Source organism: Suricata suricatta, chromosome 2 (assembly GCF_006229205.1).
Source record: "Suricata suricatta isolate VVHF042 chromosome 2, meerkat_22Aug2017_6uvM2_HiC, whole genome shotgun sequence".
NCBI lineage: Eukaryota > Metazoa > Chordata > Mammalia > Carnivora > Herpestidae > Suricata > Suricata suricatta.
In genome coordinates this window covers 22301430-22312009 of record NC_043701.1, presented here as the reverse complement: position 1 = coordinate 22312009, position 10580 = coordinate 22301430, and the positions used below count along the sequence as shown (strand labels likewise).

Below are 10580 nucleotides of genomic sequence, written 5' to 3'. Positions count from 1 at the left end.
GGGCTGGTCTGCGGGCGGCGCGGCGGGCTGGGCCGGGGCGCGGGAGCTGCTGTCTCCTGCGGGAGAGGAGGCTGGCTCTTGGGCGGCTTCCGAAGCTTCCCTCCCGCCGGGGTGGCGTGGGCTTGTTACCCAGGTAGACCGGGGGACGCTGGAATATGGCGCGTTGCCCACCTTCTTGCAAGTTAGGAGGCGGCCCCGGCAGCAGCGGCGGCAGTTCGAGGAGGAGGGCGCAAAGTCCTTTTGTACGCAGAAATAAGGAGCGACATTGTGTTTTCTAGCTGAGATGCTGCCCGTGGAGGGGCCTCGGTTCTTCCTGTGCCTGGGGTGGTGGGTCCCCTGGGTGGAGGAGAGGGGGAGTGGCGCGACCCTCGGAAGGAACAGAACTGTTGCCACTGTAAAAACAGGGTCTTGGCCTGGTGCATGGGTATTATCTCACATCCCAGCCTTTCGGGGGAGCTCCAGGGTTTGCGCCTGCATGTTGTCCACCGCCTCTCTCACCTGTTGTGTCGTTGCTGCTGGTCCCAAAGTTTTACAGTGCATCAGACTGTACCCATTAGAACTTGGGAGTTGTTTAAAAAAATCTTAATATTTTTACGGCTTCAAATGATAATCTGCTCCAGCCAGTTGGAGGAGCTGTTGCCTGATCTCCATCCCTTCTTAAACGTTAGAGTAGAATGTATTAGTTGCTTACTTTAAAGGCGGTGTCGGTTGTGCTTAATTCTTTCTGTGGTCAGAGCAAAATTCACATTTTCTTAAGTGTGTAGAGACGATGTATGGGGAAACTTCTAAAGTGAAGGCAGTGGGGATGAACCTGTCAGCTTGGACAGTGCTCACAGGAGAATGGGTATGCGCGTCTCCCCTTTTTTCCCAGGGCATTGTTTGTGCCCACAGTGATACTTTTCCTTTTCCTATTTTATCTTGGTTTAGGCCTTAAAGAAAAAAAAGTCCTTTTACTCTGGCTTTTAACAGAGGAAAGAGGGGAGGAAGGGCATTGGAGATGCTGAGTTTTGTTGTTGTTGTTGTGTGTTTTTAAAATTCAGTAGTATCTCGAATCCCTAGAATCGTGTTTGAAAGTAGTTTATGCTTCTCTCATAAGGTAGTGAAAATATGACTAGATCTGTCTGCGCATGAGTGTAATTGCCTTGTTTTATGAGCAGGAGAGGAAACATACAATTATCACATACAGTGTAGTATATTTATTCTTGGGTCCTGAATTGTGTGAATTGTTTGTGTCAAGGGACTTCTTATTTTCTTCTGACAGGAGTTAGATGTGACTTTCAACTGGGCCCATGACAAAGACAAAAATAATGAGATTAAGAATTACTGCTTACTATTTTTTTTTGGCACATCCTTATTTGAAGTCCTTTGATTTCATCCTATGTGCCTTTCCCCTCCCCCCATCTCAAACTGAACATATATGACAGAAAAATGGCTTTATGCTTAGTAGTTGTCATTATTCTCATTTAGCCAAAAAAAAAAAATCTTATCCTCAAGCCAAGAGTTTTCATGGAAATAGATTTCTTACCAGGTTTTAAGGAAATTTAGCTCCTGGATTTAGGAAGTAACTATAAGAACAGGAAATAATGAGAGCCCTTGTCCAGATGTAGAAAGGATTTCAGGTTTCCTTTTCAATTCATGTATATTCCAAGGGAACCCAAAATTACAGGTTTCTTGTTTTTATTAAATCACAAGTATACATCCATCTCTAATTGTGTTAGGGAGCTGAAGACAAACTCCCTATGATTTAAATACCTGAATTTGCATCGCCTGTATACTGCAAATTCAACCAGACCCCTGGGTTGTCTTCAAGATGTATTCTATGTGAAGTAATCACAAATGGGTGACTGTTTAAGGGAAATTTAAGTTCCATGGGGCCTGGGATTAAATTTGTTATACCTCCTTCTTATATATAATGCCATTCAGTAAATAATTGGGGGAATAATAATAATGATGAACAGTAATTTTTGAAATTAAAAATTTTTTTTCACAAGTATTTTAAAAGACATACTGACTTTTGGGTTTTGAAAGGGCCATAAATTGTCAGCTTCTAGAAGCACACCCTCCTGTCCTCTGGAGAACCGGAAGTTATTGCGTATGTTCAGCTCCTGTCAGACCCCTTTAGGCAAGCCCTGTGCTTTGTGTGGCCGTGGGCTCATTCATCCACTCAGTGCCACGTGAGAAATTGGGAGTATGAAGCGGGAACTCTGGGTGGTTGAGTCTCAGAAGTGTCTACTCCAACCTCAAGAATTTCAGTGCAGCCTCTTGGGTTGTAATTAGTCCAGGAAATGTGATACTTGAATTTAGATGTTTGTGTGTGACAGTGTGATGCTCATTAATTATATAATTGTGTGTGTGTGTGTGTGTGTGTGTGTGTGTGTGTACATACAGTGTATATTGTATTTGGAAATTCAGTCTTAACTACCAATCTTTTGAAAAAAAATTAGAAAATTTTCTCTGTTCTTTCATGTTTTTCTTGAGAGTTACAGCTAGTGTTTTCAGTCTGAGTTGACTCAAAAATAATTTTCCATAAATGCTCAGTAAAACAACAATGAAAAAAAACCTACTTGTTAAGCTTATTTTAGAAACATTTTAGTTAGACCAAGTCCAATCATTGGGTCGTTTTTTTTTTTTTTTTTTTTGAGGCTCTGATACATGTTAATTTTTGTACATTATGTATCATAGTTCCTTTCCTATTAGCTAGGGGATAGATTATCCACTTTCTGGACTTCTTGGTTAGAAATTTTGCCCATCAATATTCTCCCAAAGTGAACAAGCTGGAAGAGAAAGAATAAAAGGAGGTGAAACAAATCAATTTCAGGTGTTTCCAGAAGATTACAGCCACATTGAGCTATTGGAAACTTTTAATCCTGGAGCAACAAGAATGCTTTGTCTGAAGTTATTTTGATATAATATGGACAAAACTTGGAAAATGAAAAGAATTTTTGACTGTTCAAGAAAAATAAGTTAATTATATATACTTTGGAGTATATATTTTTTCTGAAGTGCAGTTCAGAATTAGGTAATGAGTTTTTTTTTAATGTTTACTCTTGAGAGAGAGAGAGCATGGCAGAGCATGAGTAGGGGAGGGGCAGAGAGAGAAGGAGACACAGAATCTGAAGCAGTCTCCAGGCTCCGAGCTGTCAGCACAGCGCCTGATGCAGGCTCGAACCCCTGAACCAAGAGATCATGACGTGAACAGGTCAGTCCCTTAACCGACTGAGCAACCCAGGCACTGCTCCACACCGCCCCCTTTTTTTTTTTTGAAGGCTAATGAGTTTTTGACCCTATTCAATGGAGTTTAGTTACCGAAACTTCAAACACATTTCATCATGTGGTGTTTTGTTTGTTTGTTTGTTTTTGGCCTTTTCACCAGGTCTGTATGCCTAAAATGTGAACATTTTTATGAACTGAAGAAAAGACAAATACAAATTTAGAGAGAGTCTAGTATATTTTTAAGAGACAAAAAACAAAAACATAAGGGACAGTTATGGCTGGTCTACCACATTTGTGATCTCTTGGGGCAAATCTGTATTCTGTCATCAACAGCAGTCTCTTTAGAAGATAATTGTACCAAATGGAATCTTCTCCAGAATCTCAGACCTTGTAGCCTGTCTTATCAAACTGCTACTGAGCCATCAGATAATTTCTTAAGGAAACCAGGTCTATTAAGGGAGGTGTGTGTGTGTGTGTGTGTGTGTGTGTGTGTGTGTGTGTGTTTTGGGAAAGTTGGTGAGGAGAAGAGGGGGAAAGAGTGATACTGAAAGAAGAATCTAGTTTTATAGATTGGAATGATTACTGGAATTTTGCATATGTATTTTTAAAAGGAGTTTAAAAGAGCTACTATGTATGGGTCATCTGGTGATTTAGACTACTGTTGATAGTGTATTTAGTATACAAGCATATTATTTAGGTTAATGCATGCATGCTGATTTCTGTGGTTATAAATGTGAAAATTTTGGCTGAGAGTTTAAGTGGACATTTTCTTAAGAAGTCTTAAATGGTGCCTGTTTGATAAATTATGCCTAACCCTTTTCAGAATCTTGAAGAAGGAGGTTTGTATGCATAAACGTTAAGACTATTTTTAAAAAGGAGCTTCTATTTTACTATTGGTAATTGTAAAGTCTTTGCTTTTTAGAACTTGGGAGAGTCTGTTTTGTTGCTGCTCCTGAATGCTAATGTGGTTAGGCTGGCAGCTAAACCTACAAAGAACAAGAGGAAGTGAGGAAATGTCCCCATGAAACATTGCTTAAAACTAAGCAGAAGACAAGAAATGGGGAGTGAGGGACTAGGGGATTTAATTACTGTTTTATGTTCAAAAGGGGGCATACCCACCATTGAGAAATAACTTTAACTATGTCCTCACGTTGGAGTTTTGCCATTCATTCCCCAGACATTGATTAAAGACATACTATATTACAGGCATGTGCTAAGTGCTGCGGTAACATATAAACCACAGACAGGCCTTCTCTACTAGGGGAGAAAGATCAGGGCTCAACTATCTATAATATAACATGTTGAGAAGTAAAATAAAGAAAAATTGGTGTGAAATTTGTAGAGGGAGAGGGTGAGTGATGTGGGTAGAATTAAGTGAAGTTAGGGAGGACTTCCTGTAGGAGATCTTTAAGTAGGACTTGGAAAGGTGAGTGCTATTTCACCTGATGAAGAAGAAGAGGATAGAGGAAGGGCATTGATAGTCTGAGAAATAGCAAGTAGACTTTTCTGTACTTGGGGAGTAGTAGAAAATGAAGCTGATGAGATTGTGACCTGATTGGGAAAAGCATGGGGGAGTTCAAACATTATAGTTTGTTAATAAATGATGATGTCTTTAATTAAGATAGGAAATGTATTGGAAGAACAGAATTTGAGGAAGAAGGTAATAGGGTATGATTCTAGATGTTGGAATCAAGATATGTCAAATAGGTCCCTATTGACAAATTTGGACTGGAGCAGAAAGGGAAGGGGGGATTGATTAAGAGATTTGTATTCATTAGCATAATGTCATATAGAGTATAATATCAGGACTGAAGAAAAGACTAAAGGCAACCTTGCCAAGCATCTATATTTGTAGGTCAAGTGGAAGAGGAGGAGCCTTTGAGGGAAGTTGAAAAAGAATGGCTAAAGACGTAAGATAAATGGTATGGGGTTGAAGAAGCTGAGGGTGGAGGATAAGAGAATTTTAACGGAATTTAGCAACCTGAAATACTACAGAGAGCTCATTAGGATGAAAACTGGATTTGGCAATTAAGAGATAAAAGGAATTTTCTGTGTGCATGTGTGCATGTGTGCGCATGCGTGTGCATGTGCGCGTGTATGTGTATTGTTTTGCCAGGAATCGTGATAGTTGAAACACAGAATTCTGGAGCATTATTGAATACAGAGTTAAGGCTTATAAAACCCAATTTAATAGATGACCCATGCTTAGAAATAGTCCTATTCTTCCTCCTTCTCTTATGAGAATTACAGTATAAAAGCTTTGAGAGAAGAGTTCAGTTCTAAAATTAGAGTTTATAGATTTGGGGAGCCTGGGTGGCTCAGTCGGTTAAACATGCAACTTTGGCTCAGGTCATGATCTCATGGTTTGTGAGTTCGACCCCATGTGGGTTCTGTGCTGACTGTTCAGAGCCTGGAACCTGCTTTGGATTCTGTGTCTCCGTCTCTCTTTGCCCCTCCCCTGCTCAAGCTCTGTCTGTCTCTTTCTCATAAATAAACATTTTAAAAAATAATAGATTTTATAGATTTGAGTGTATATATAGTATGTTTGACTTTATAGTCTCTTAAAATGCAAATTCCTCTTGAAGGGTTTTGAGGTTTTATGATATTTAAATGTTAAGTGCAGAGATGTTTTAACCTGGCTTTTATAGTTCTGGGACTCATGGATGTATTTTGGCCACGTAACACTGATCTCTTGAAATTATATGAAAAATTTTGTAGATATGTATGGAGAGTGTCCATAACTTTTCTGAGATTCTCACAGTGTTCTTGACACACAGACAAGCCAAAGGCGCTCATCAGTATTGGTAATTCAGTCAGATAGATATTGACTGTGTTGTGTGAAATCAGTTAACCGGATTGACCGGGACAGACCAAGGGGAAGAAATTTTGAGTATTTCAAGTGAAGAACTTTGGGAAGATCTGAGGCACCTCTAGGAGATAGGACTACCAGCACCAGAAGGAAGGTGGGAGGAATGTCAAAGTAAAGCTTAACCGGTTTCAGAATCTTGCCAGCTCTTCTGAATTCCTTGTTTTGTTTTTTGTTTTTTCTACTCCAGGACTCACACTAGTATATGACTATCAATTCAGGCGCTATATACAGTGGGCTTTGTGAGCGATCAGATTACTATTTGAAAGAGAAAATAAGTTTTGAAAGAAATTTAACTGGTTCATAGATTTCACTCAGAATTTTTTAAGTTGGGAGCTGCGTGTACATTGGAAATTTTCTAAAATGCACAAATGTTTCAGTCTAGTCATTTGGGTCAAGAAATTCTCTCCTTGCTTAGTTTTTTGACCATGAATTGAAAATACCATTGGCCTATTTTATAGGGTCTTTTGAAGTATGACAGTTGTGGCATGCTTTGAGATTTATGATGATTTACTGTTAACAGATTGCTAGTGTTCAAGTTTCTTAAGTTTTTAATCTAGAAATTAAACAATTTTTTAAATGTTCTGGGGGAGAATAAGTGGGGGAAGGGCAGAGAAAGGGGGACAGAGGATCTGAAGCAAGTTCTGTGACGACAGCATTGAGCCCCATGTGGGCTCGAACTTAAAAACCAATCATGACATGAGGCAAAGTTGGACGCTCAACCGACTGAGTCACTCAGCGCCCCAGAAATTTAAGGAAATTTTTGATAATGTTACATACTAGATCTTATTTAATCCAAAATTTTTTCACCCTAAAATTTTAGATAGCTGGTCATTTTTACTTTCTTCCTCTATAATTTTTGGATCTTTGATATTAGGAGACAGTTTTGTTAACTAGGCCTTAGGTTCTAGGCAGTCTCCAACTTTATTTTGAAAGAGAGAGTGTGTGCACATGAACACGGACATGAGGGAGAGGCAGAGAGAGGGGGAAAGAATCCCAAGCAGGCTCTGCACTGATAGACCTGGGGCTCTATCCCATGAACCGTGAGATCATGACCTGAGCTGAAATCAAGAGTCAGAGGCTTAGCTGACAGCCACCCACATGCTGCAGTGATCTCCAACTTTTGATTGTCACTCTTACAATAAAATTTTGAGCACAGGTTCTAAATCACATTTATTTATAAATGTGCTTTATAAAGTATTATAGAAGGTGGGGCACCTGGGTGGCTCAGTTGGTTAAGCATCCGACTTCGGCTCAGGTCATGATCTCACAGTTCGTGGGTTCGAGCCAGCGTCGGGCTCTGTGCTGACAGCTCAGAGCCTGGATCCTTCTTTGGATTCTGTGTTTCCCCCTGTCTCTCTGCCCCTCCTTGCCTTGCACGCACATGCATGTTCTCTCTCTCTCTCTCTCTCTCTCTCTCTCTCAAATATATAAATAAAAGCATTTAAAAATTAAAGTATATAGGAGGTAGGAATTTTAAAAGGACAAGATAAAGGTAAAATATATTTTTTAAAATTCTTGCAAATTGAGTTGATGGTGATTCAGTAGCTTATGAGTTTGCTTAGCTTATTTTATATATATATATTTATAACTCATGTTTTTTCTTTAAAAAAATTTTTTTAATGTTTATTTATTTTTGAGAGACAGAGCATGAGTGAGGGAGGAGCAGAGAGAGAGGGAGACACAGAATCTGAACTGTCAGCACAGAGCTCAACACAGGGCTTGAACTCATGAACAGTGAGATCATGACCTGAGCTGAAGTTGGACACTTAACCAACTGAGCCACCCAGGTGCCCCACTCATGTTTTTTCTATAATTCCAGCAGTGTTTTTCTAAAATGCTTGTTTATTTATTTTAAAAGGTTTGTTTATTTTTGAGAGAAAGAGTATACACACATGCCTGGGGTAAGGCATGCTCCATGCTGACAGCAAGGAGTCTGATACTGGGCTTGAACTCATGAAGCAAAAGATCAGGACCTAAGCCGAAGTTGGATGCTTAACTGACAGAGCCACTCAGGTGACCCAATGCCAGCAGTGTTTTATAGAATACCCTATTAAAGTATTGGTAAATACAAGAAAGCAATGAATAAATAGATCGTGTAATCCGAAACATAAAAAATTTGTGTTATATAACTCGTAATTAGTTTGTGTTTGTGGATTATCACTAAGTCTACAAAGAAGATCCCTAAATAGAATTGGAGTATTTTATCTTCTCCTTTGTTCACTACTTTTTGGTCCTTTGTCTTTTTTTTTTTAAAACAGACATTTAAAAAACAAATGTTTATTTGCTTTTGAGAGAGTGCAAGTGGGGGAGGGGCAGAAAGAGGGGGCAGAGGATCTGAAGTAGGCTCTGTGCTGGCAGACTGACAGCAGGAAGCCGGGAGTGGAGCTTGAACTCATGATGAGATCATGACTTGAGCCAAAGTCTGACGCTCAACTGACTGAGCCACGAGGTACCCCGGTCTTTTGTCTTTTATAAACAACTATGAAATAAAATTCTTAGTAATCAATCTCCTACGTAAAAATAACCCACCAATTAAAGAACCAACCAAAGTTTGCTAAATAAAAATGCTGTCATAGAACTAGTCTTTTGACCCCCAGACTGGCTTCAGTCACTAAGTCTAAGAGAGCAATAATTCTGACATCACCAGTTACATGACCGAATGTTAAAATTTTTGTCTTTTCCTTTTTAAATTTTGGTTCTATATCTTACAAGTTTTGTACATTGAAAAGAAATAATTTTTATGGCGAGCAATTTTATTTATTTATTTATTTAAAAAATTTTTTAATGTCTTTATTTTATTTTGAGAGACAGAGCAGAGAGTGAGCAGGGGAGGGGCAGAAGGAGAGGGAGGCACAGAATCTGAGCAGGCTTCAGGCTCTGAGCTGTCAGCACAGAGCCCAACGCGGGGCTCGAACCCACAGACTGTGGGATCATGACCTGAGCCGAAGTCGGATGCTTAACCAACTGAGCCACCCAGGTGCCCCTGTGGTGAGCAATTTAAAGAAAGAAAACAAACCAGAAAACGTTCCATAATAAATGGTTATCTCTGACTTATAAGCATATAGGTGATTTTCGTTTTCTTTCTTTTAACTTTCAAACTATCTTTAGTGAAAATGCATTTTCTTTTATAGACCCCCCCCCCCCCCCCGCCCCAACACACACAGAGGCATGGATGATAGAATTATGGCCCTAAGGACTCACTGTCAGATTTTGGGCAGGCAAGTCATTTATCCTCACTGGGCCTGTTCTCCCACCTGAAAAATGAAGAGGACAGAAATGGCATCTAAAATATCTTCTGAATAAAAATATCTTCTAAAATTAATTCTGAGTCTGTGTCATGACATGTGAAATAATATGGTATTTTCTTCTTTAAGTAAAAAGGTATGTATATGTGTTCATTGTAGGATAGCGAAGAAAAATTTGAATATATTGTACAAAGATAATATTTTAGTCAGATATTTTCTAAGCATATATGTATGTGCATGCACGCACACACACATTGTACGTACGTGCACATGCTGTATATGATAAATAGAATTATACCCTGCATATTGTTTTGAACCAAAAATGTCTAAGGATATTTAATTCATCTATTTTAGCCCTGAAATATTCTTAGTGGGGCAGTTGTAAATCTATTTGTTTTAATGAAATATAAATGATATTTAAGAGTTTCTCTCCAAATCCAGATTTCCAGGAAATGCTTGCCGTCTGTTTCGTGCTGTGTGTTTTGCTGAGGTAAGGATAGCTTGGAGTGAGGGCGGAAGGGCTTGCCTGTGAGAGCGCACTCGTGAGGAGTGAGAGCTGAGTCCTGGGTTACCCTCCGTTTCCTTCACAGAATAATTAGTTTTTTTCCTCCACTCTGCTCTCATAGTTCCCGAGCTAAGATTTCTCTTTGCGAGAAAATTTCTGAAGTGAACAAGTTTATCTCAATATATTATTCTTTTATTTTATACCCTGGGACCTTCTGAGTTCTGTTCCTGTCGAGAACAAATTAGATATTAGTAGCATCAGTAGTAAATACAGAAGTATTAAAAATACTTGGGTTTTTAAGCATTATCTATGGGGATTTCAAAAGATTTTATATATACAAAATATAAATATGTGTACACATATAAAATGCTAGGTAATTTCATTTGTGTTTTGCCTCAGTGAAGTACATGGTATATATAATTCTAATTTTATGTAAAAATAGCTTGATTTTTCTCAAAGTTAACTTCCTTGAAGATTTTATGCAGTGGATTCTCTTTGCAGTTGGTAATATAACTCAATTTTCCTGCCTTCTCGTTTAGGTCTGTCTTTAATCCCTCAGGTAGTTGGTTTGCTTTTTGTTTTTAATACAAAATGGAAAACAAATCTAGGGTAAATAGTTCCTTAGTTACTGCAACTAACATCCAAAGCAGTTTAGTCCTTTTTTGAGCAAGTATGGTATAAAGCATATGGAAGTGTGTGTCAGAAGAAAAAAAAGTCTGATTTATTTATTCTCTTTCCTTTTAATTTG

The 10580-nt window shown here is 38.8% G+C and overlaps 1 protein-coding gene across 4 annotated transcripts in view; it reads left to right on the top strand.

Annotated features, from left to right (window-relative positions):
- The window catches only part of NRF1 (nuclear respiratory factor 1), a 146777-nt gene that overhangs the window by 277 nt on the left and 135920 nt on the right, over positions 1-10580 (top strand). The window lies entirely within an intron of this gene.